This window comes from Chelonia mydas, chromosome 8, assembly GCF_015237465.2.
Source record: "Chelonia mydas isolate rCheMyd1 chromosome 8, rCheMyd1.pri.v2, whole genome shotgun sequence".
Classification (NCBI taxonomy): domain Eukaryota; kingdom Metazoa; phylum Chordata; order Testudines; family Cheloniidae; genus Chelonia; species Chelonia mydas.
This window is the reverse complement of record NC_057854.1, coordinates 23,565,877-23,592,616: the sequence shown is the minus strand read 5'-3', so window position 1 is coordinate 23,592,616 and position 26,740 is coordinate 23,565,877. Positions and strand designations below refer to the sequence as shown.

The following is a 26,740-nucleotide window of genomic DNA, read 5'->3' as shown; positions in this document are numbered from 1 at the left end:
TCCCCCACCCCCACAATGGTTTCATTTGAAAGGTCCCCCCGCATTTTGATCCATAAGCTCAGAAATCCAAATATTCCAGCAAAAAGAATAGATGGCAGCTGGGTTCAGAGCCATCAAATTCTTCTGTTGTCCGACCAATGCTGTCCTCTAGGCAAGGTCAAGCTGCTTCCAATCCCTCTGCCTGACTGTAAGGACAAAACAGTACTTGCCAATTTCATCTGACAAAGTGCGGAACAAATAAACTATTGGTGGACATAAACTGTGTCTGAACTTCCCCTATAGTGAGGGGTGGGGGTTATGATCTTTGTTTTTTGTACAGCCCCTGTCAAGATTCCTTCCCCACTCTGAACTCTAACGTACAGATGTGGGGACCTGCATGAAAGACCCACTAAGCTTATTCTTACCAGCTTAGGTTAAAAACTTTCTCAAGGTACAAACTTTGCCTTGTCCTTGAACCCTATGTTGCCACCACCAAGCGTGTTAAACAAAGAACAGGGAAAGAGCCCACTTGGAGACATCTTCCCCCAAAATATCCCCCCAAGCCCTACACCCCCTTTCCTGGGGAAGGCTTGATAAAAATCCTCACCAATTTGTACAGGTGAACACAGACCCAAACCCTTTGATATTAAGAACAATGAAAAAACAATCAGGTTCTTAAAAGAAGAATTTTAATTAAAGAAAAGTTAAAAGAATCACCTCTGTAAAATCAGGATGGTAAATACCTTACACGGTAATCAGATTCAAAACACAGAGAATCCCTCTAGGCAAAACCTTAAGTTACAAAAAGACACAAAAACAGGAATATACATTCCATTCAGCACAGCTATTTTACCAGCCATTTAAACAAAAGGAAATCTAATGCATTTCTAGCTAGATTACTTACTAACTTTTTACAGGAGTTCTGAGCTGCATTCCTGATCTGTTCCCGGCAAGAGCATCACACAGACAGACAGACCCTTTGTTCCTGCCCCCCCTCCAGCTTTGAAAGTATCTTGTCTCCTCATTGGTCATTTTGGTCAGGTGCCAGCGAGGGCATCCTAGCTTCTTAGCTCTTTACAGGTGAAAGGGTTTTGCCTCTGGCCAGGAGGGATTTTATAGCACTGTGGACAGAAAGGTGGTTACCTTTCCCTTATATTTATGACAGCCCCATAATAAAGTAAACCAAAGATGCCTTTCTGGAATATGCTGGGAAGTGATAACCCATGTACTAGTCTTGCCAGGGTTTAATTTTTTGGGGGGGTACCCCCCATCCACTTAGCCCCACTTTGGTGTATTATCCCAGGAAACAAAATTGACACCTGGAGGTTGCAGCTTTAGAAACATGCACCTCACTGCTTTAATTTATTCCCCACAATGCATCAAGGATGACTGACTCCTGAAAGGACAGAGTTTCAGTTTCCAAATCCAGTTTAAAAAAAAAAAGGTTCCCTGGTTTTCAGAACTCTTCAAAACCTTCCTCCGCCCAATCAATTTCCTACCAAACTCATTCCCTCTGCCTTTAAATATCCATTTTACTTGTCTAGCCTCCTATCCACCTCCTTCATCTCTGTTCTACCAAGTACCTTTCCTCCCATGACTATCACACTTTCCCCCAGTCTCCATCCCTCTTCGCTGACCTTCTGTTTAACCTTTTCCTGCCTGATCATATTGCTTTCTCTCTTTCTTCTCCCTACCAGCTCAATGACTCTTCCTACCGTTCCTCCCTTTTGGTTGCATTCTTCCTTGCAGCCCAGCCATTCACTCCACCCCATTTCCCAATCCATCACCCTCTACCACTCCCTTCCTTCACCCTGAGAGAGTGTGGAGATTATTTGGGGGGGGGGCAGGTTGGGGAGTTAGTGGGGATGGAGGAAAGGGACTGAGCCTAATAGTTTTTTTCAGTCCTTGATGTTGGGTTATGAGATGAGACAGGACAAAACTAACGTGGACATCTGTCCACCAGGAGTACCCGTGTGAGGAGTACCAAGTAATATAACACAGAGAACAGGGAAATGACTTCTAGTTTTATAGAGCTGAACTGGAATTGTCCTAAGGATACAGGGCTCAAAGGCTCTGTATCTCACTATCTACTGTCTGAGAAGTCTGTTAAAATCTAATCATGCCCAGATGCTACCCACCCCAAAGCATTTTTCCCATACTGACAATGTAAAAGGTTGTTTAGCAAGATATAGTCCTGAGCAAAGTCTCTCTCGTAGTGATCCTCTCCACTCCTGATTTTGTTTAACTGTTCTACAGCAGTAAGGAAGCCTTTGCAACACTGCACATCTAATGACAAGTAAGAAATAGCACTGGGTAGGGGGAAAGCAGACTAGTGATAAATATGCAGGGGCAACAATGCCTGTCCCTTTGGCAGACAGACAATTTGCTATCTCCAGTTCAATCTCCTGCCAGGTTTCCTGTTGTCATCATCCCAGTTGACAATTTCTTAGGAGCGCTGCTTTACCTGAGTTCACACCCCTCTTGAGTACAGGATCCAGGAGGCCATACGTATCGTATCTTTAAATACAGCCTTTCCATAAACCATCTGTAGGGAAAATGTTGCATGGACAATCTGATTATTTGGTTTTGATAGTTTAAAAGTTTATCTCATGTTCTCTAATTGATTTCTTTTCCCTTGAGTTTGTTAACTTTTTACTGAATTTCCTTCACTCTTATTTTATGGCAGAACTTAATTTTATTTCTTTCAACTCTTCCTACATTCATCCGACATGTCTCTGTTTTTGTCCATCTTATTTCACTTTCAAAGGCTAAGTGTTCTACTCCTTTATAGTTGTTAAACTGGATATAGATTTTATACATAAAATTAGATTATTATAGAAAGATTATATATAGATTAGCATTAGAATAAGATTATAATTTAATACAATTTTTATAGATTAGTTAATTACAGGAGGCCTCTGTCAAGGTCAGTCTAATTAAAGAGATGCTGTCAAAGTTATTAGGCCAAAAAATTGTCCTACCTTGAGTGGCTCCATCTGGAATGTATTTACCCTCTGGAGTCCCACAGAGAGCTTTTTTTTCCTATTAAACAAATGTTCCTTGTTAAATGAAAAACAAACAAGACATGCATCCTCCTGTCACACAACAAACACAACAGCCCAGTGCTGTATGCTGCCCTAGATCTTGTCATAAAAGCAATATCAAGAAGTGGCAAGCCTCGAGAGAAACCAGGTGACGCTTTTGAACACAAGGACTGAAAACAAGGTGGAATTTTATGTTGCGAGGAGATATACGTGTGTATGAATAAAATTACATATATTTCTTGTCAATCCTAAGAAATGGGAAATGTCAGTTCTTGGTTTCCATGCACACGTTTCATAGTGCCTGTTTTTATTTGTGACTGGACTGGGGTGTTTTCTATGCTTTCCCTAGGGGTTTCCCTGACATTCCTGTACTCAAATGGTTTCTATAAATCAGCCTATTTTGCCCATGGCAATCGAAAACCCCAACAAGCTGCAATTGTATATTGCACTCTGCAATGTTCTCCACACCGATGCACTCAGAGCTGCAGAGGAGACCTGCAAGTGACCTTAGGGGGCACTTAAACATTAAAGCACTTTTACCCTGGAAAAAATGACCATATAAAAAGGGCATCATTTTACACAGAAGATCTTTTTCAGGTGTGTCAGATTCAGAACTGTTTATGTTAGAGACACAAGTTGTTTATCGCTTTGTTCTCCTGAAAACACTGTCGAGCTAATACAGTTTTGATGGAGAAAGCCAGATACTTTTTCTTCTTAGGCATCATCATTCTTCAAATGAATTACCTACTAAGTTCCAATGAGTTACACCAGTGCAACTCCCTTTGCAAAGAGGTTGCACAGATGGCAATGAAGACCCAATTAGGCTAATAGACCCATTATTTGGGATGACAATGTACAAGATGGAAAGAACCCAGTGTAACTCGGAGTCCAGTGTAAGTTTGCGGAGATAGTGGGCAGGATTTTCAAAGGAGTCAGGTACCCATTGAAATCTGACAGGACTTAGATGCCTAAATGGCTTAAGCTCCTTTGAAGAAGCTAGAATAAACCTCTTTTTACCTTTGCACTGCAAATATTTGATTTAGAATCATAGAGACCCACCCTGACACCATTTTTAAAAGAGTAGGGCATAAGCAGAACTTGCATCCTAGACCTTTTTGCACTAGAGAGAAAAGGTTGGGGAGGGATATTGTTTGTTTTTGTTGTGGTGGGGCTAGGAATTCTTTAGGTCTACAACCGTAGACCATTAATGTCTTTCTTTAGACTACAGAAAGGCATATCTCACATTCTGGTCACTCTCGACAAATTAATTAAAAATAAAATAAGTATAAATAAAAGAGGACACATGGAAACCTTACAAAATATAATCCATAACAGTACTTACAAAAATCATGTCACAGGGCTGGGAAAACATACACAGCACCTAAATTTGGAGTCAAGTGGCAGGTACTAAGGACAAAGTGGATTAAACCTAATGGAAAGTTGAGATTGAAGCCTTACTTTCTCCACTGGTTTCTGTTAGAACCTGATTTTTCTTTTAATGGAAATTGGGTGTTTTGACAAAATGCAATTTTTCATGAAAAAAGTGTCTGCATTGGGTGGAAAATTTCAAATTTTCACTGAAAAATCAAACGCATAAAAAGCAAAATATTTGGGGTGAAAATGGAAATGCTTCAGTGTCGATATTCCACTGTGGTGCCTCATGGGAGTTGCACTTTGGTTTCTTTATTTCCCCATTTTCCTTTATGGGCTGAGCTCCTGCACTTGTCAATATCTCCCATAATGCAACCACCTTCCCCTTTCCATGAGGGGAATTCATGGTGCCTCATGGGAGATGCCGTGGGAATCAGACTCATAGATGAGAATGGGAGCATAGGGCACCTGAACTACGACTCCCACAAGGCACCAATGGCAATATTTTCAATATTTTAATTTCTGACCTAAATATGTTAGTTTTAAATTTTGCACTGGAGTTGAAATTTTTCACAGGAACAAAAGCCTATTTTCTTCCTAGCTCTGGTTACACGGCTATGCTCTGTAGTAGTAAGCTGCCAAGATAGGTTTCCCAGATGATTTTACTTACGTATAAGTAGAATATCACAATGATGGAAAAAGTACAGGAGCCCCAGTAATAACAAAAGAAGGACAGGAGACACTTGATACGGTTTTAATCAGGCTGCAACCTTATTATTAGAAGTCTGGGATTACCCGGCATATATAAGTGTACAGTGCAGCTAACCCTATGTTCATTCAGTAATTACTGGGGGGCTTTCCCCTGCCCCCTTCTTTTTCCATCCAGGTCCTCCAGGCAACCCATAGCTGGGACCTTACCATCCACCCTCCTCTTAGGAGGCTTAAGGTGGGCTATGAGAAAGGGTTGCTGGCTCCCTATTGTACCATTCACAGGAGCCCCAATCACTCCCACCACACACACACACCGTTCTGTTCCTTTAACCAACACCTCATTTTTAAGTCCTTTACCAAGCTATATAATCTGTCACTGAATACCTTCCCTCTCTAGTTATCATGCTATCTACCACTCTTTAACTGCTAGGTAAGGATTGATACTCTAAACATAACTCTACCTACGAGGAACGGTGATATTCATCTCTTAACTTCTTAATATTGTAAGTTGAAAATTAATTACTTTATTGTCTTCATATATTGGTTCTGCATGATTTGTAATAATTATACTGACCTCTGGATCAGGCATTTCCTGGCAGTTCATGACTGTCTAACACAGAGGTGGGCAAACTACGGCCCGCGGGACACATCCAGCCCGTGGGACCATCCTGCCCGGCCCCTGAGCTCCTGGCTCGGGAGGCTAGCCCCCGGCTCCTCCCCTGCAGACTTACTTCACTGCGCCGCCGGGGCAATGCTCTGGGCGGCGTGGCTGCAGAGCCCAGCCTGACCCGGGGCTCTGTGCTGCGAGGCACGGCTGCCTGTCCTGGTGCAACCTCGCTGCCAGCCACCAGTACTCCAGGCAGCGCGGTACGGGGGCAGGGAGCGGGGGGGGTTGGAGAGAGGGCAGGGGAGTTTGGGCGGTGGTCAGGGGCCAAGGGTGTGGATAGGGGTCGGGGCAGTCAGACGGCGGGGAATAGGGGGGTTGAATGGGGGCACGGGTTCCGGGGAGGCAGTCAGGAAGGAGAGGAGGGGTTGGATGGGGCGGCGGGGGGGCAGTCAGGGGCAGGGGTTCTGGGGGCGGTCAGGGGACAGGGAGCAGGGGGGTGGATGGGGCAGGGGTCCTGGAGGGGCAGTTCGGAAGGAGGGGGGGGGTTGGATGGGGCGGTGGTGGGCAGTTAGGTCTGGTGGTCCGAGGACAGTCAGGGAGAAGGGGTGGTTGGATGGGGCAGGAGTCCCGGGGGGCAGTCAGGAAGGAGAGGTGGATGCTAGATGGGGAGGCGGGGAGCAGTTAGGGGTGGGGGGGTCCAGGGGTGGTCAGGGGACTGAGAGCAGTGGGGGTGGATGGGACAGGGGTCCCCGGGGGACCATCAGGGAACAGGGGAGTTGCATGGGGCAGGAGTCCCGGGGGGCTGTCAGGGGGCAACAAGCAGGGGGGGTTGGAGAGGGGGCAAGGGCCGAGCCTTGCCTGGCTGTTTGAGAAGGCACAGCCTCCCCTAACTGGCCCTCCATACAATTTCAGAAACCCAATGTAGCCCTCAGGCCAAAAAGTTTGCCTGCCCGTGGTCTAACAGCTAGGAAATGCCCTCACTGTTGTCCATTATTGCTTATAAACAATAAATAGAATTCATAATAAGGTATATGGCATGCATGGGGAGGAGAACAGAAAAGAAGACAAGAAATGGGAATAGAAGAAAATTAGGTGTGGAAAGATTGAGGTTCTCAGATCATATAAACTTAAAAAAATGGTTTAATATAAAAATCTCATATTACATGTGTTTCCATTCAAATGAAACATCAGTAAATTAAGTTTAATGCTAAAATTAGCAGTAGAGGAGACTTTGGAAGGCAGGTGTGGATCTGTTTAATGAGGTAATAAAAGTGAAAATATGATCAGAAAAAATCTTCAGAATTTTAGTAAGAAGCTGGGAAATGAAAGTAGTACAGAGGTTGTTAACGTTTGCATAGAAAAATGACTTGAATACCTTTATCTCTTTAATAGTAGAAAGGAAAATGAAAGAAATGAATACAGAAGCTACCAGATGGCAGAACTAAAAATAGATTTTTATTTTTATGACAGATTAATTTAACCATGGGAATGATACAAGCCTTGTCAGCAGGTTCTGACAGGCACTGATCAAATTGGATTGAAGCACTCAATGTGTGATATCTTATAACAGGTTGATGAGACAAAGGATAAAGAGAAGCTGGAGACAGAAAACAGGATAGCTTCATACAGAGTCAAAAAAACCCCCAGGCTTTAAGGGCTTGCAAATGATGAAAACCCTGAGAATATTTAGGATGAGTACGACAAAATGTCATTGAATCCAAGCGGTGATGGATACGGCTATTACCCTAACTAGTTCAGACAGGAGTAAAAGCTTGGTGATGCTATGCAATGCTAGTGAAGTAAGAACCATGAAAATAGACGAGAGTTGTGTGGGACTTTGTGAAAAATTATGACAGGAAATATTAATGATCATTTAAGACACTGAAGGGATCATTAAAAAACAATCTTCTAAACAGATGTCAGATTGTTTTCCCATGAAATGGAAAGAAGTTTTTAAGGCTAGAAATAACTGAACAGCATTATTAAACTTCCCTTTTCATCAAACAAAAGAACATTAAAAATCCCTTCCCACCCACTAACATAAACGACTTCCCATGCAGCCACACCAAACCCCTAATTAACCCTATGTTCCCTCCTCCTTCCTCTTCCAACCTCACTGCCTACACTTACACCAGGGAAAAAAGCCTGGTAGAACAGAAAAGAAAAAGGATACCAGCATATCATAAACTGCCATATAACCTGTTGACAGATTTGAAACAGAAAACAGGGACATCTACTGTGCCATCTGTCATACCTGGAGATATCTGGCATGTAGTTAGGGTAACGTCAGGTGGGAAAACTACAGGAGACATTCTGAGGTCATAGATACGGTGAAAACAGCAATGCTCTGTAGTATTAAGCTGCCAAGATAGGTTTCCCAGGTTATATATAGGTTATATATAAGTAGAATACCAGAATGATGGGAAAAGTACAGGAGCCTCAGTAACAACAATAACAAACAAATCCACTGAGAGCTGTAAAGAACTGTAGATAGGATGAGTGAAAATTGTTAACCAAGTCTTTGGTGTGAGCTTGCAGCGCTGATCCTCTAGCTCGATTGGCACAGCTCCCAGCGGAGAGGTGGTGAACTCCTGCAGTGGGAATTAAGGGTGCCAGGAGGCACTCAGGCCCTGATCCAACAAAGCACATGCATGAATTTTAAGCACATTAGAAGTCTATGGGAATTCTCAAGTGCTGAAGTGTTCTGTTGGATCCGTGCCTCAGTATCTGGTAATCAATAACAGGTATTTAGAACTTAACGTGATGAGTATAATTTCTATGTGGAAATATTTGATATCTGGTGTTAAATCAGGAAGAAGTCAGTGGTCCTATACTAAATTACACCAACTGAGGATAGGGGTCAAAGATCCTCCTATGTATTTACTAATGGAGATATAGAGAAAAATAGCAAGGTGGAAAATAAGAGTGACTTTGTGCTGGATTTGAAATACACAACCTACCCATTGGACTTATCAATGGGTGTGTTTAGCACCAAGAGATGGAGCTACTATCCTTACTTATCACTCCCAGGTGTACCACCTCCAAAAGTTGCTGCTGCCTGGAAAAAATGGCACTGCAAAGGTTTGTTTGGCCAACATTTTCAAACCTTGGTGCCTATTTAGGGTCCTAAATTGATACGTTAGTAACTAAATAAGTGGTGTTTATTTTCAGATTTGGATCCCTGTTGGCCTCAGTGGGTTGGCTTCCAGCAGGCCTGGGATTAATGAAGGAGGAAATATGGCTCAGAGCCACTTTCGTCTCTCACATGGTGCCAAATATGAGCTTAGTGCAGCTAATTCAGTGTGTATGCATTCTGTTCCTCTCAGCTGGGGACCAGGAGATAAGCCAGAACCCCTATGACTGACCTGCTCTCCAAAGATCCACCAGCGAGTGTTTTGTTGATGATCCTGGTCCACGGACCACAATTTGGGAACCTTTGTGTGACAGTGTGTGAATTATCATCCTGTATCATGACTAAATGGGAAGATAAAGATTTAACATTGGAGAGAAAAATAATTCTCATGGGCAGGGTTTGTGACATGAAAGAAATGAACAGAAAACATGAAGACTTGATTATGCTTAGTGTATGTTATTGACTCATTCCATTCTCTTGTCACTGTGTCTTGGGATGCAATGAATGCCTGTAACAAGAGTTGATGGGAATATCTGTTTTATAGATTGAAACTGATCATTTTGACCCAGAAACAATTAAGAACATAAGTCCAGTGGGGAGCTGGAGCTGGTTTGCACCGGTTCACGCGAACCGGTTGTTAAATTTTGAAGCCGGTTTAGAACCGGTTGTTAAAGGGGTGGGCAAACTCCGGCCTGCGGGCCACATCCGGGCCTAAGGACCATCCTGTCCGGCCCGCCCGAGCACCCCTGGCTGAAAATCCCTTTTTAATTTTTACTCACCCGGTGGCGCTCTGGGTCTTCGGCGGGTCCTTCACTCACTCCGGATCTTCGGTGGCAGGTCCTTCAGTGCTGCCAAAGACCCGAAGCAACTGAAGGTACCGGTTCTTCAGATTTTGGCAGCTCATCACTGGATAAGACTGCTGTAGTCAGGAAGAGGTCTAGAGAAGGGTGCCAACTATTATAATAGCCAGAGAGTCTCTTACAAAAGCAAAAGGAAACCATTAGGGAATTCCTGGTGTTTGCACTGGTCAGAGTGGAACAAATGGCATTTTCTAAGCAAGTGATAACCTTCTAAGTAAATAACTAGATTATTCTGTAAATAGACTATCAATGGAATCCTTTCCTTGAATCCACAAACTCACTTTCTTGTATTCTGCTTGGATACAGTTATCCAAGCTCTAGAGATCACAGTTTTGCAATTCAGTCCTCCTGAGTTACACCAATTAAAATGACTAACCCAATAGTAAGGTATTGTAAGGATTTTTTGGTAAGAGCACATAAACTAGTCAATCTTTTACTGGAATTAATCCATTAATCTTCCATCTGGAGCAATGGCAAAATGAAAATTGAGGTTAGCTCCTTTTGTTGGGAGGAATGGAAATTGGTAGGGCTTGTTTCTTTTGCAGTTTTATATCTGGAGGACTTAAGCGACCTCTGATCTTTCCAAAATGTTTCTAACTCAAGAAGCAATCAATATGTGAGATTTCATGCAGTAACAAGTTATTTGCATTCCTGCTTGCCTAAATTGCCTGAGTCCTCTCCTTTTTCTTTCTTGCACCATCCTCTTCTCTAAATTCTATGGGATATTATTTGGACTCTTATCCAACTTGTACATTTCAATAACATTAAGAGGGATGAGAAAGTAAGTTAAATATATATGTTTTGCTTACAGACAAGGGTAAATTAATTGGACTGTATATCAAAATATGCTGGTGAGGCTAAAGAGAAATGACAATTTAAAATCCTACAATGAATTTACTGGATTCCTGAGCACTTTTTCAAATGTGGTCTAGTAGACAAAGATGTGTGCTGACAGTGGGGAAATCCAGGTAATAATTTGACACAATATTTGACACTATTAGAAGTTGTTCAAACTGCTGGGTGAAATTCTGGCCCTATTGAAGTCAATTTCACCCTAAATATTAATGTTACAAGTAGCACCCAGAGGCCTCAATAAAGATAAGGGCTATATTCTACAAAGGACAAAAACGTGGTCCCTGCCATTCTAAATGTTGAAGGAATAGTATGCCATCATAAATTACTAGATGAGTCAGAACTACATATGCTATATGAGTTTTCAGTGTATGTCAATGATTTTTAGTGGAGAGACATTTATTCAGTATAAAGGTACTCTAGATCCAGGTAATGTAATATATACTTCTCTCCTACCATATTGATGCCACCAAAAATGCTGTGGCCGATCAGTTACAAATCCAGGAAGAAATATTTAGCAGCCTAAATGATAAAGATGAGCAAATTATTTTCAGATAAAAATAAGAACTTACCCAAAGCTTCATCTTTTCCTTGAGCAAAAAACATAATGAGGGCCAGAAACCAAACCTTTGCTTTCCATGGTTCGATAATGTTTAGCTCTCTTGTTCTGCATGCCTCTGTCTTTTTTAAAAAAATTATTAATTATTATTATTCTGATTGGGATTGAAAGATCAAATGGAAAAAAAGGAGAACCTTAGCATTGCTGACCTGACTGGAAACAGTGAGTACAAGAAATGCAGCAAGAAAGCCAGTTGTTCACTTGATTTGCAAATCAAGTGATTTAGATCAGATTCATGTAAGCCTCCAAACTTCTGGGTGCTTATCTAAAGTGAAGCTCTGAAAACTTTCACTCATCACTACTAAACTGGTTTATAGGTCTGGATATTAGAGAAGCTCTCTCCACATTCACAAGGCTAAGTTCTTTTATTTCACAAGTCTTACCTGCAAAAAAGCACTAAAATACCTTCCATAACATAGGACCAGAATAGATCAAACTATTGAGCAAATATAAGGTAAATAGTGTTTAATTTGTTTTCCATGTATTTTTCAATGTTTACTTTCCCTTAACATTCCCCTCATTTCCATCTGGAAGGCTACAAAGGCAGTTGGCTTCCCAGCAGACACCAACTCTACAATTAACTACCTGGCAGGCAACAAACACTTCTCCTGTTCCTGGAGACTGTGTGCGCCTCAGTGGACAGCATGGTGCATTTACCTATATGCACAGGGAAGTTGACTACAACTGTTGGCCCTTGGTTGGTAGCACAAAGGGTTTAATTGGTTTTGCAACAGTGATGATACTGTATATGATTAGGCATTAGAAAACACATGGATAATTCTTAAGTGGCAGTTACAGTAATAAATCCAGAATGCAGCCAATATTGCATGGAATATGTTTGGTATTTCTTTGGGGAAAGCTGCCCTAGTTTTATTTGGATGGCACAACACCAACTGGTTGCCCTTTTATTTTGAGCACTAACTTTTATCAAGATTTAAAATGTAGCCATTTGAGTATGAAGCACAAGCAACTTCCTTCAATTGTCTTTACGGTGGAATGTCCAGCACAGCCTATAATTTCTGAAAAAAGAAAAGGAGGACTTGTGGCACCTTAGAGACTAACCAATTTATTTGAGCATAAGCTTTCATGAGCTACAGCTCACTTCATCAGATGGATGCAGTGGAAAATACAGTAGGGCGATTTTATATACACAGAGAACATGAAACAATGGGTGTTATCATACACACTGTAACGAGAGTGATCAGGTAAGGTAAGCTATTACCTGCAGGAGAGGAAAAAAAACCCCAACCTTTTGTAGGGATAATCAAGGTGGACCATTTCCAGCAGTTGACAAGAATGTGTGAGGAACAGTTGGGGGGGGGGGAATAAACATGGGGAAATAGTTTTACTTTGTGTAATGACACATCCACTCCCAGTCTTTATTCAAGCCTAATTTAATGGTGTCCAGTTTGCAAATTAATTCCAATTCAGCAGTCTCTCACTGGAGTCTGTTTCTGAAGTTTTTTTGTTGTAATATTGCAACTTTTAGGTCTGTAATCGAGTGACCAGAGAGATTGAAGTGTTCTCCGACTGGTTTTTGAATGTTATAATTCTTGATGTCTGATTTGTGTCCATTTATTCTTTTACGTAGAGACTGTCCGGTTTGGCCAATGTACATGGCAGAGGGGCATTGCTGGCACATGATGGCATATATCACATTGGTAGATGTGCAGGTGAATGAGCCTCTGATAGGGCCTAATCACATCAGCCACCCTATGATCGTGTCCCCTGAATAGATATGTGGACACAGTTGGCAACGGGCTTTGTTGCAAGGATAGGTTCCTGGGTTAGTGTTTTTGTTGTGTGGTATGGGGTTGCTGGTGAGTATTTGCTTCAGGTTGGGGGACTGTCTGGTGAGTATTTGCTTCCTTGCTTACAGACAGCCCCCCCCCCCAACCTGAAGCAAATACTCACCAGCAACCACACACCACACAACAAAAATTAATTAATTAGAAAGCACTATGAACCTTGGCTACTCCCAAAGCTTTGCTGACATTCAAAGCTCCTGTTCAGCTTTTCTTAGTTTCCCTTACTTCTCTGAGAATCAGCAGAGCATGATCTGTAGATGCTCGCTAGCTCTGATGCTGGCTTGCCTGCAGATTAGAGAAGAAAAATGTGTTAATATTCTGTGTGGTGAAGCTAAATCACTGGGATGATTTCAAGACAAGCAGTAAGTTGGAATTCATTGCTAACATATGCAATATGTTTTTTAAATTGGGGTCCCTCCATATAAAATGTCCCAAAGCACATAAAACAAAAGGTAGAACTTCAGATTACTTTACAGAGCTGGGAATTTTTAGTCTAACATTTCTCATCCCATTCAACTTTGTCCTCTATCTTCTCCTCATTCCTCTTTCACTTTCTTCCTGTAGTATATAGGAATGGTATGTGTGCCCTATAGTTGCACTAAATGTGTTCTATTTTTTAGAAGGCACCTGAACCAAGTCAGAGCAATCAGATGTATACAGCTAGGCCTGGCGTGTTTGTGTATATTTAGTAAACACTGTTGTTTGGAATCCAATGGTGCCCCTTTAGTTTTTTCATACTGCTTTATCTATATCTCTATATAAAGAACAAAAGACCCAATACTTCCACCTACCCTTTCAGGTACATTTTCCTCATAGGTTTCCTTTTGTCCTCGTCTCACTTGGACACTGCAGCCAGTGTTGTTTTGTAGCTCATCTGTAAACCACACTGTAGTGGGATCTGCAAGGTGGTGTTAACTGAATGTTCAACTTGGGATTTTCAAAAGTGTCAAATAGAGGTAGGAATCCGACTCCCCAAAATCAATGGGAGTCAGGGGCCTAGCTACCTTAGGACTCTGAAAATCCCAGGCCCAGTTTATACTGTATGCCCATCTTCATTTGCTAGACACATACAATAATACTTCATATTTCAATATATTATATATATATATATGCCAGGGAAAATGCAACATTTTACAAACTATTTCTAGCTTCACCTTTACTTGTGAGGTACAAAAGTGTTGTTATCCTCATTTTATAGGTATAGAAACGTAGACATCTGCGCACTTTTGAAAATCCCAATAGGTGCTTATCTGCATCTTTAGGCACCTAAATACCATTTAAAAATCTTGTCCTTAAGGTATATCTACACTGCAATAAACACCCATAGCACTGAGTCTCAGAGCTGGGGTCAGCTGACTCGGGCTCGCAGGGCTCGGACTGTAGGGCTATAAAATTGCAGTGCTGTAGACGTTCAGGGTTGGGCTGGAGCCCAGGCTCTGAGACCCACTTCCCTCAGGCCTCAGAGCCTGGGATCCAGCCTGAGCCTGACCATCTACACTGCAGTTGTATAGCCCCAGAACCCAAGGCCCATGAGCCTGAGTTAGCTGCCCTGGGCTCCGAAATTTGGTGCCATGGGTTTTTTTACTGCAGTGTAGACATATCCCAAGTGACAGCGTGCCAAGGTTTGAGGCAGAGAGAGAGAATCATAGAATATCAGGGTTGGAAGGGACCTCAGGAGGTCATCTAGTCCAACCCCCTGCTCAAAGCAGGACCAATCCCCAACTAAATCATCCCAGCCAGGGCTTTGTCAAGCCTGACCTTAAAAGCCTCCAAGGAAGGAGATTCCACCACCTCCCTAGGTAACCCATTCCAGTGCTTCACCACCCTCCTAGTGAAAAAGTTTTTCCTAATATCCAACCTAAACCTCCCCCACTGCAACTTGAGACCATCACTCCTTGTTCTGTCATCTGGTATCAGTGAGAACAGTCTAGATCCATCCTCTTTGGAACCCCCTTTCAGGTAGTTGAAAGCAGCTATCAAATCCCCCCTCATTCTTCTCTTCCGCAGACTAAACAATCCCAGTTCCCTCAGCCTCTCCTCATAAGTCATGTGTTCCAGTCCCCTAATCATTTTTGTTGCCCTCCGCTGGACTCTTTCCAATTTTTCCACATCCTTCTTGTAGTGTGGAGCCCAAAACTGGACACAGTATTCCAGATGAGGCCTCACCAATGTCGAATAGAGGGGAACGATCATGTCCCTCGATCTGCTGGCAATACCCCTACTTATGCATCCCAAAATGCCATTGGCCTTCTTGGCAACAAGGGCACACTGTTGACTCATATCCAGCTTCTCATCCACTGTAACCCCTAGGTCCTTTTCTGCAGAACTGCTCCCGAGCCATTCGGTCCCTAGTCTGTAGCGGTGCATGGGATTCTTCCATCCTAAGTGCAGGACTCTGCACGTGTCCTTGTTGAACCTCATCAGATTTCTTTTGGCCCAATCCTCTAATCTTGGGACTGGGCTGTCTATGCATGCGTCTAACTCCTTTTCGTTATTTGTATCCCCAGTTTGAGAGCTGCTGAAACACTTTTCCTCTATGGTGGCCTTAATGTTTCAGCCTCCAGCTCTGAAGAGTTACTCCAGCTCAAGGTGACGATCAGGGAGGGACCAGGAATGGCAATATGCTTTCATAATATCATAAAGTTCCTGATATTCAAGATAGTTACATCTATGGATCATTAATGCTCTCATTAATATAAATATCCAGGCTCTTAATTGGCCACAAGCCAGTTCTTGTAATAGGCTTTGTTTGAAAAGGGAAGAATTATTATTACTAAGTATGGGATGGTCAGAAAATGGATTATGTAAAAATGGCACCTTCTTACAATCCCCTTTCCAGGTTATGTCTAACACTGTATGAAATGCATTTGTTTTAACTTCACCAGGGTTTGTGTGAAAATCTTCTTTGGTTTTGAACCACCTGGATTCATCCATACCCCCATCAGCACTCTGAATTTTCCTTTCAATTTCTGGTTTTGCTGAATCAAAGAATTCAACGTTAAAATCAGTTGAAACCTTCCCGTTTCGCCTGGTTTCATGTGAAACCTTGCCAAACTCATGCCAGGCTGATTGAACTACTGTGTTCCACACCCAATGCAGCTTAATATGTATTTAGTAAAATTATTTGTGTTTCTAAAGCACATTGTGATATTTCAGGATGAAACACGCTACTTAAAAGCTGAGATTATATATTGGGAAATTAAACTGAGCATCAACATTTTATCTGTTTATCATAGCAAACCAATACTTTGTATTTCCAATATCCTTCCTCAAGTAAGATGCAACCTATCAAGCTGCCTCTAAATGTTCAGCCTTTATCAACCTGATTCAAATCTTTATGTAGTTGGCAAGTTTTGCCATCCACTTCCTTCTCCATGTTTCCCAGGAACTTCCTTTACCTTATGCAATCTTATCAGGAAGAAGCAGTGGAAACCAGTCATAACGCCTATTGTATTGATTTAGATGGAATGTATGGGCCTGAAAAGCTAAAGGTGGCAACATAACCCAGTTACTGCCCAGCATTACACAGTTTTAAACAAGTTTTGGGGTTCTGTAATTCAGAGACCTCAGCCTTTTTAGTAACATGGAAAACACAACAATATTTTTATTTTTAAAAATTATTACAGAAAAGAAGGAAAAACAAAACATTTGAAATGTAAAGTCTTAAGTAACACGTTCATTGTAATAACACCTCTTGTTCCCCTTTCCCTTTACCTGGAGAGATGTTTTAGAAGGAAGAATACCCCTTGTTCGACAGTCTCTTACGTGGTAACAACTGTCCTTTTGGAAAAAAGAGAACTGTTGTTGTTGCTGTTGTTAAAAGTCTGAGCCCTCGCAGACCAAACAAGACACACACACACACACACTAAGGGGAGAGAAAAGAAAGCAAAAATAGAAAATGCAGCTTCTGTTTCTGCTGTTGACTCCCACTTGCACCCACCCTGGAGAAACATAGGCTCAGCAAACAGTCTTATCAGGCACTGAGAGACCTGGCAAATTTGTACTAGGCTGCCTCTTTCTAGTCACAGACTTACAGCAGTGTTGCAAAATATACAGTCTTGGCCAGCTGAGCCAACTCTTAGACAGAAGGAAAAAGGAGAGGGATGGGAAAGAGAAAAATAGGGTAGGGAAGGAAAAGGACTCGTGGAGGAAGATGGGGAGAGAGTCTCACATCCCAGGTGGTGGTTAGCATTCAGCCAGAGCTGGTAGAGGTAGCAGTGTCATCTGAGTTTCCTCTCTCTGGCCTTGTCTGATCAGACATCTCTCAGGATTAGGACAAAGAAGGTCCCAGATCCCAGGAGATTGTGGGGTTGGCAGCCGTGATGGTGAAGCTCACTCCAGTGGCCAATTTTTCTTCATCAGTCTTTCTTTAAGGAACCCCAAAAGGGAGAGATGGGCAGAATAGCCCATCCCCTCATTATTTTTTCACCAATAGGCCTAATTTCAGACACACCAATTTTGGTTAATTGATTTCCAGTCTCATGCTATTCTTGTTTACCAAGCTTAATCTAAACACAGTGGGACTTTTTGTTTGGACTAATTTAGTCTTTTTTTTTTTGGTACTTTTTCGCATCAACATTTGTTGTAATGTTATTGTGATATCTTACAAACTTATATTCACTTTTTACAGTTAACCTCACAATTAGGGTAAATTTGTAGGCCCAATTATAACAACACTGCCTTGGTTCTGATGGTTTTTGAACAGCTGACTTCCCCTTCCCCTAGACCATTAGTTCCCAAACTGGAGGGGGTGCGCCCCCCTAGGGGGGCACGAAGAAATTCCAAGGGGGGCATGAGGCTGCCTGGCCCTTGACCTCCCGGTCAGGAAGGCTAGCCCCGGCCCCTCCCCTCCTGTCCACCCTCCCCTGTAGTTATGCCACCATGCGGGCAGAGTGGCTTGCGCCTGCCCACCTCCCAGGCTTTCCAATAAGCCAGTCCTGCTGCTCTGAGCAGCATGGTAAGGGGGTGGGGAGCGGGAGGACGGGGGGGTTGGGTAAGGGACAGGAGTCCTGGCGGGGGCAGTCAGGGGACAGGGAGTGGTTGGATGGGGCAGAGGTTCTGGGGGTCGGTCAGGAGACAGGGAGCAGGGGGAGTTGGATGGGGGGGGTCCCGGAGGGGGCAGGGGGTCCTGGGAGGGGGCGGTCAAGGGAAAAGGAGCAGGGGGGGTTGGCTAGGGAGTGAGGTCCCAGGGGGGCGGTTAGGGGTGGGGGTCCCAGGATGGGGCACTCAGGGGACAAGGATCAAGAGAGGTTGGATGATGGTAAAGGAGAGGTGGGGGACGAGAATTAAAAAGGGGGCGTGATGCCGAAAAGTTTGGGAACCACTGCCCTAGACTCTGAGGATGGCATCAAATACCCCATCCAAGAAATGTTCTACTGCTTCCCACCCCTGTCATCCAACAGCTGCAGTCTCCAGTTGACTGTGTTGCTTGTCTACCACTGTGGAGGCCCATGTACACCAGAATTCCTTGCTCAGTAATAACTCTCCAAGATTAACCTGGTTTCAGATTTTGTTAAGAGTTTCACTCCATCCTATTGCTAGTCCTACTTTCTTGGCCACATTACAATACAAGTAATTAGTCTGTTTACATTTCCCACCAGTTTCTACTGGAGATGTTGTTCTTCACTTCTCATTACAAGAGCACTGTGTTGTGCTGCTCTTGCATTTGCAATGAGTGGCTGCATTTCAACAGCAGGCAAAGTTGTGCACAGAGGCCATGAAGCTCCTATTCCGGCTTCCTTTGGGATAAAAGGTGCTAAATAAAAGTAAGGGACTATAATCCTTTTCATGTAGTGCCTCAGCTACATGGAAAAACTCAGCCTAAGTAGTGCATCCTTACTTTAGCTTTCAGGGTTCTGAATGATAACAAAATGGACACCAAACTGAAAACAGAACAAGTGTGGTGATGGGAATAAATAGGATATTAATCATTCTGTTTTCAGAAAAACAGGTTTGGTACATCTGATGCCAAAAGTGTCAAGCAGGAACATCTGTTAGCTATCTGTCCTTTTTATTGAGCATTTAAAGAAATTAGTCCTGGCAATCTGTGCATGCAGTCATAATGTGTGAACATCCAGTACATGGAATTGTAGGGTGTCATATTGTCTGTTAGTATAAATTGGTAAATTAATTTACTTCAGTTTAAACTACACCACTTTACATCAGCTGAGGATCTCGCCCTAGGTTACAAAGATGCCCAATTCAAATTCAGTGTGCAATTTCCGCTGTCATCTGTAGTCTCTATCTTCAAATTCCCAGATTTCTAGGAAATGAACTCCTTAGCTATTAAAAATGTGGGTTTTCTCCCTCACTATTCACTACAATTGTAAACTCTGGTTTATGATGTATAAAAGCGGCTTGTGAAAAATCATCTCCAAGATAAAATTCCCTAATGGTTTTACAGTATACCTTGAAGACAATGCTTTCTGAACAGATTAGGCCATAAATTGATCACTGAGGAAGTAAAGTGGAAGAAAACCACTGAGGTCTATTTTGAGTCTGTCTTGGTTTCGCTGGGCTGGAATTGCTGTGATGTGTCAATTTCAGAAGGGTCAGCAGTGGTCTGGAATAGCATCTTACACGTCTGATACCGTATCATGAGTCACTGGATTTAGCACATACTGCGCCAGAAATATCAGAATAGAAAATTAACTACAGTAAGTTGGAAACTTTATGAGGGAATCTATGGCTTTGAGACAGTCTACTGAGTTCCATAAGAGCATAACATAAGAATGGGCATACTGGGTCAGACCAATGGTCCATTCAGCCCAGTATCCTGTTTACCGACAGTGGCCAATGCCAGGTGCCCCAGAGGGAGTGAACTTAACAGGTAATGATCTAGTGATCTCTCTCCTGCCATCCATCTCCACCCTCTGACAAACAGAGGCTAGGGACACCATTCCTTACCATCCTGGCTAATAGCCATTAATGGACTTCACCTCCATGAATTTATCCAGTTCTCTTTTAAACCCTGTTATAGTCCTAGCCTTCACAACAGAGCTTCCTGCAACAGTGCTAACAGTTCCTCCAGAATAGGTAGATTAACATGACTCTCTGTTTAGAACAGCACTGAACAACTTCTTCCTCTTCAAAACTCTCATTGTGAATAGAATATTCAGCCACTTTACATTGAGGACCACTTCTAACTCACTGGTTTCAGACTGAATCAGCTGATTAGCTGCCCCTTGGTAGGCAGGGTCTATGTGAGGGCAGAGCACTTTTAGGAACTGTTTCAATGTAATATCAAAAATGATTTTTTCTATTAAGTCCATTTGGTTTTTGAAAAAAAATCCACACCACCTAGAACAGAAGCTGAAGTGAATAAACTGTCAGTTTTGGAACTGTAACTCCAGTTAGTGATCTTAACCGTTAGGATACATTCCTGCATACCAAGAAAATAGAGACTTTTTTTGCTTACTTATTAACCTGAATTTGGGATATTGCAGATTATGTACTATATGTATGCTATAACTTTTAAACCAAACTTTGTACTTTTGCTTGAAGAAACATTCTTGTTTAGGTAAGTACTTGGTAAGGTACTTATTATGATATAAACATACTGCTTCCCAAGGTATTTACTGTACAGCGGATGTGATATTACATTACTTGTATGTTATTGAATATTTCTAAATAAAAAAGCAATATAACTTTGATGCTCTTTTCCAGGATATTAGACCATCCTATTGGGCGTTCGTTAATGTGCAAGAGCACAGCCTGATTGGTTCTTCTAGCCTTTTTTCCTTAGTTGATTTAAACTAGATTGTATTTATTTGCAATTCAATGAAGAACTTGCATAAAATTAAATCTGTGAACCTGACTATTTTTCTACAGAATTTAAAAGTCCTTTTGGGAACTGCTTTAATTAAAGAATTAGTCAGGAGAACACCTGTTTAGGTGTACTGTGGTTTTAGTTTGAAAAACACTGATTAAAACTTTTCATTTGACATTAATTTTTTTCACTGCCCCCAAAAAATCTATTGAAAGACAGAAATCAGAAGAGCATGTTCTCTCCCACATATCAAAAAAGGTAAATCAGATCCTGCATCAGGTATCATTTGTAGCTTTGCTATTAAATATGCATTTACAAAACCGGTAGCATAAGTTACTAAACACAAGCATGTTGTGAGTGACAATGCGTGGTCAATTACAGTGAACACTATTCTGTGTCTGTCAGTTGTAACTGTAGATCTCACACCTTTCGGCTTCCACTTATATCAGTGTTGGACTATTGCCCATGACGCCCTTATGTGCGATACATCAGAAGACAAATTCATTAAACAATTTGTTTGACTCACTTATATTTTTTGAAATCAAATTAGCAGTAGTAATATAAATGATTTTTTAAAATTTAATACATTTAGGTGAAACAGAATGTAGCAGTATTCAAATGCAAAAACTCTTATCTTGAAGTAGCATCAGAGTTCTGACTCAAACCTACAAAACCCCAAAAAGTTAGACTAAAATTGCATCCGACGCTTCAGCCTTAACTGGTGCTAGAATGTGAAACTAGTACTTTAGTGCCAAGTATCAGACCGTGTTAGTCTGTATCCTCAAAAACAACGAGGAGTCCGGTGGCACCGTAAAGACTAACAGATTTATTTGGGCATAAGCTTTCATGGGTAAAAACCCACTTCTTCAGATGCATGAAGTGAATCTGTAATTTTCCTGTGAAAAATGTCTTTCTGTGGAAAACTTTGTATTTTTGTTGAAACCCCAAACACATGACTCCAAAAAGTTTCAGCTGAAACACACAAAATTTCAATTTGAAAATGCTGACATTGTGTCTCACGGGAGTTGTCGTTAGGCTATTTCATGTCCGCATTCTCCTCTATGGACAGAGTTGCCCAGCTGGATTATATTTCCCATAATGCACTGTGGCATTTTAGCAAGAGGGGAGATGGGATGAGTCAGTATTTGAATAAGAACTTCAAGGAACACCTTGGAGGTGCTGCAAGAAATTAGTATTGATGATTCAGGAACTCAAGCAAGATGTTAGAGGTGCGCTGTTGCTGTGAAGAGGCCATTTTTTCAATGAGATGTAAAACTAAGGTCTCTTTCATTTGTGGTCATTAAAAGTTGCAGGGTGCTAGCTGTGGTGAACTTTAGTGTCCGAGTCAAATTCCAACTCTGATAACTGCATTCTCCCATTCTAATGCTCCTCTCAGAAACAGTTGTATTCTGTTGACACAACTTTCTGTTCCACCACAAAGATAGCTCTATTTCCTTGGTGGATGAAGTGATCACAATATTTTCTTCACTTTTTTATCAATGTTTGTAGAACACACTGATGCCCTGAGATGGAAACCACTGGAGAATAGTAAAGTATTATTACTACTTTCCCAATGCAAGAAAGAAATATGGCAAAACTCCAGTCCGTGCCTATCATGTGATGGGTAAACTGTTTTTAACAGGACCCAGGCATCCAGGGAAATTCTGGGACCAAACAAAACATTGTTGGGTTAGAGAGGCAAGCACGTAAAATAAGACCACAGTTGATTAGAACATTGAATAAGTTAGTGAGAAACCTTGCAGTTGTGCTATAGTTCAGCAAAATTTCAAAACAAAAAGCCTCAGTATTCGTTTGCCCTGGGCTTGCCAACTTTGTGTTAAAAGCCTTAGCAACTCTGGCATCCTGATTCTCACAAGACAAAGCCGATCCCATCGGAATGCAATGATATGCTTACTCTACAGCTTTGGCCAGGCTTCTACATTCATGGAACGCTGGAAATCAGCACCAAGAGCATCTTGCCTGATGCCTCTGCAAACAACTGTGATTCCTCTCTCAAACTTTGGCTGCAGCTTCCCTGTAGCTTTGCCAGAGAAACGCTCCAAAAAAACCCACCAATCCAAATGGAAAGTTCTGTCCTTAACTTTCTTTTTTGCAATGAAATGGCATGGATTCTCAATTTGTTTTGCTACTATGGACATTGGGAGGAGAAAATGTAATCTGTTTTAATTACAGGCAAAGTTTGAATGACCTTTTACGAAGAGATCTTTATTGAAACTGTAGTTGTATAAGGAGATTATCTGAAATACGGTAGTAGAATCCAGTACATAGCAAATCCAGTATTTCTCAAACGTGGGGTCCTGACCCAAAGGGGGTCTCCAAGCTTTTGTAGGGAGGTCGGAAGATGGTATGGTATTGCCACCCTTACTTTTGCACTGCTGCTAGTGGCAGCTGGGGAGCTCTGGAGGTAGAACAGCCACGAGCAGCAGCACAGAAGTAAGGGTGCCATGGTATGGTATTTTTGGGAGGGGGCTCATGACAGCCTGAAATATTTTCAAAGGGGGTCCCAGCAAAAAACCTTTGAGAAGCCCTGCTATATCTGAGTTGCAGTTGTAGAGAAGATCAAACTTGTGCAGATATCTAACAACATAATATGGCACCGATCCTGTGAAGACTTATGCACGTATTAACTTTATCTATCAAAGCCAATGGAATTCCTCACAGGACTAATCAAGTGCCTAAATCTTTACAGGACTGGGGCTATGGTGAATTCTGAAATACATCTGCCTAAATTCCACAGCTAGCCTTTCACTTCTGGAGAGCTAAAGTAAAATTCTACTTTTGCTAATAAACAGAAAATCGATTAGGGATCGCTTTCTAGTTCCCATTTGTGTTTATTCCCAGACTACTCCATTAACAAGGCCTGCTCTGGAAAATAGCAGAGCTGTACTGTGTGTTTTAGGTGCACTGCAGACCTATTCATCATCCTCACTGGTGGGTACTAAATTTATATGCAACTGAGGTTTTTTTTTTTTTTTTTTTACAAACACAGAGAAGTATAAAAATATCCTTTCAAACAAGACATAACTTTGCTCAACAAGGCCAAAAGGTGTGATCCTACCCTTTTTTATTCTGAGACAACAGCAGATGACCATCGAGGGAACAAAGGAAGATTTATATTTACATTATTGTGATATATTTCTTTCTTTCAGTGCAGGTGGATTTTTGTAAAAAAACAAAAAAAACCCAAAAAAACAAAAAAAAACCTGACTTCTAATTGCTGCATTTCTAAGAGCAATAATGGTCAGACATAAAAAGACTGATATCACGAGGGGTGAAATCTGGGCTCAGGAGAAGCCAATGCTATTTTTGCCATTGACAGCTTTAGGGCCAAGTGTCTAAAATGAGTGATAAATGGGTACAGATAAGAGGTATGCATTGAACCCATTTCTGAGCGAGGAGTAAAGTGCACCATTTGGAGAATTTTGGACTTCCTCGAGAAGTGAATATTTGAACACAAAAAATCAAGACTATCTGAAGAAGGCAAGCATTTTAAAAGCAAAAAGAAAAGGAGTACTAGTGACACCTTAGAGACTAAATTGGTTAGTCTCCAAGGTGCCACTAGTACTCCTTTTCTTTTTGCAAATACAGACTAACACGGCTGCTACTCTGAAACCTGTCTTTTTAAAAGCAGTGCCTCTGATGGGAGACAACTTTCTGTGAGGGCTTTCTTGTAGGTTATTTTTTTCCCTCGTCCTGACTTTTTATGTGAAAAACAAGCTGCGAGCACAATGTTTATAGTAAGTATAGCTTTACAAAACATTAACACAGCCTCAAACAGTGAAAAGCTTGAGAGGCTCAACAGCAATGGAGTGGAAACTGCTCACACATCTCAAATAAAGGGAGATAGTTTAACGCTGACCTGCTGGGGAGAAATGGCCTTTTTCTAGAGTTGGGACTCAAGAATGCCTTGAGCTTTGCAGATGAACTGTGAAAGCATGTGTTAAAGTAAAAAAGGAAAATCTTTTTTCAAAATGGTCCTATGTTTTACTTCACATAGATCCACTACTCTCTAAAAACTGTGAGCTCCACTGAAGTATCAATGAAAGTTCCAGACACAGCTTAAGGAAAGTATGTGGCTCACAATTTTGGGGGTGGGATAATCGATTTTTAAGTTGCCCAATTCTCTCCACCTGTACCAACCTTATTTTTTTTTAGACCCCAGCCCTTCTTTACAGTTCCAAAATGTTCAGATAAATATGTTGGGGGGGGGGGGGGGGAAGGTGGATGGTCATGGGGGTGGGTCCCTTAGTTCCAGTCCCACTCCAGCTGACTGAGGCTGGAACCAGAAATACATGGATCATATGATGGCCAGCCTGTTCTTTGTGAAGTTTTTAATCCAATTTTTACAAACTTCTGAAGCTTGCATACAAATTTTAGCTACTGAACCAAATTCCAAAATTGTTGAATTTCTCTCATCAAGAAATAGTATCTAGTGTCCATTGACAGATAAATTCGTGTCTTCAATGATATTAGGGCACGCTCTACCCAGGAAAAAAATATTAAATTTTCTATACTGAATTCTGTTTCTATACCGTTTAATTGTTTTACTTGAATAGTATTTTACTTGAATATGAACTTTTCTAACTGTTCTCTTGAGTAGGAAATAAATTGTGCACAGGCCACAGAAATCTCATGTAGATCTCTTTAGGTACCTATCCTTTCTTTAAAGGGGTTCACAGCTCTGCCATCTCAAGGCTCTTTATAAAATAGAGTGAATACTATAACCCAGATTTTAAAGATGGAGAAACTGGGGCCTGGATCCTTAAAGGTATTTAGGTGCCTAACTCTCCTTGATTTTAATGGGAGTCAGGCATCTAAATACCTTTGAGGATCTGGCCCAGAGAGCACAGCCAGAAAGAAAAGCCAAATCTGTAGTCTCCCTGCTCAGTGCCCTCGCCATTAGACTCCAGCTGCACTGTGCCATGCACAGCTTCTAATGTGGGGCTAGCACCATGGTGTAATTGAGAATTCTGGTTGAAGAAGTGAAAAATGGCATGAACATCTGAAAGCTACACAGCAATGTAACTAACAGCTGGTGGTGTGTTTAGCATATGCTCATGCAAACTACAGCAGTGGGGGGAAGAAAATACCTTCCCTGACTCTTAAGTTATTGAACATTCATAGAAAATTATGGAGGAAAGTGGCTTTTCCGCATTACATATAAATCTCAGGCATTTCTGCAGTATGTGGTTGCTCAGAAATGTGTCACACAGTGTAGATGAACATACATTGAAAAAAGATTTCCCTGCTAGTTCAAGTGATATGACATAGTAAATATTAACTGAGATTAACTGGTTAAATGTTAATAATGTACTACAAAGGCTTATTTCCACCTTGAGAGGACAAGAGCTTAATTTAATATAATAATAGCTCAGTTCCTCAAAGCTCTGCACAGACACTAGCCAGTTAATTCCCCCTGGCTAGCACTTGCTAAACTATTTCGTTCCTTCCACCCACAAACTTTTGACTGCAAAATCTGCAGCCAGGTTCAAAACCCCACTTTAGTGCAACGCCTGGATTTTAGCAGCTCGCTCTCCAGCTGCGTAGAGCTGCACCCTGGGCGCCTCGCTCCTAGGCTCTCTGGAATAGCCACCCACCTTGCTACACCCTTCTGTAATCACAATGCCCCACTAGCCGAGGGAGGGGAACTGCGCGTTGGGAGGTGAGCGGTTGTTTGCAAATAACAAACAGTGGTTTCAGTCCAGTGAGCAGTTGTTGACCTGCTCGCTACCAAGTGAAGCGAGACAGGAGGTTAAAGCCATCCAGCAGCTCCCCCCTCTCCCCAGCCTACAACTGGGGATCATTTGCAGAGTGCCTACCTTTTCTCTTGCACTTGGCAGCTCCTTAACCCAGCAGGGAAACAATAGGCAGCAGCCTGCTTTCTTAGCGCCTGACAGCCGCCCACTCCTACCTGGGAGCTGCCTGCTCCTACACTAAACCTCCCCCTGGATGAGTTGCTCCTAGGAG

The 26,740-nt window shown here is 42.0% G+C and overlaps 1 protein-coding gene and 1 long non-coding RNA gene across 2 annotated transcripts in view; one reads left to right on the top strand and one right to left on the bottom strand.

The window, feature by feature from the left end:
* Window positions 1–1,234: 1,234 nt before the first annotated feature.
* LOC114018873 lies at window positions 1,235–26,717 on the bottom strand. The gene is made up of 3 exons (XR_003564077.3): window positions 26,593–26,717; window positions 2,961–3,021; window positions 1,235–2,524 (listed from the first exon to the last, which is right to left on the bottom strand). It is a non-coding gene; the product is annotated as an uncharacterized LOC114018873 (long non-coding RNA).
* Window positions 26,558–26,740, top strand: part of ATP10B (ATPase phospholipid transporting 10B (putative)) — a 236,500-nt gene continuing 236,317 nt past the window's right edge. Inside the window, exon 1 of the mRNA XM_043520957.1 lies at window positions 26,558–26,740. The gene's annotated coding sequence lies outside the window, so the exon portion shown is untranslated.